Source organism: Orycteropus afer, unplaced genomic scaffold, assembly GCF_000298275.1.
Source record: "Orycteropus afer afer isolate SDZICR_OR568_19922 unplaced genomic scaffold, OryAfe1.0 scaffold00168, whole genome shotgun sequence".
Lineage (NCBI taxonomy): Eukaryota > Metazoa > Chordata > Mammalia > Tubulidentata > Orycteropodidae > Orycteropus > Orycteropus afer.
In genome coordinates this window covers 3,204,687-3,205,180 of record NW_006921755.1, presented here as the reverse complement: position 1 = coordinate 3,205,180, position 494 = coordinate 3,204,687, and positions in this window count along the sequence as shown.

Here is a 494-nt window from a genome sequence, read left to right as displayed (position 1 = left end):
CCTTCTGACAACATGACCAAAGTAGGTGAGATGAAGTCTGGCCATTTTTGTTTCCAAGGAGCATTCCAGCTGCACTTCTTCCAGGACAGATTTGTTAGCTCTTTTAGCAGTCCACAGTACTTTCAGCATTCTTCACCAACACCACAACTCAAAAGCATCAACTCTTCTTTGATCTTCTTTATTCATCGTCCAGCTCTCACATGCATATGAGGCAATTGAAAATACCACAGCTTGGGTTAGGTCCATCTTAGTCTTCAAGCTGGAGGTGCAAAAAAGTCCATCCTAGAAAGCAAGCAGCATACTTGAGTTACACTCAGGTAGGGTAATACAGGGTCCCTCAGCAAGACCGCTTGGACCCAAAATGTTAGAGCATTTAGTCTCACAGTTCTTTGAATTAACTTTTGCCCATGCCAGAGGTCTCATTGAGACCATAGCAGTGATCTAAAATCTCCAACCTGTCTGAAGCCCACCCTTGGTTTCTGGATCTGTTATCA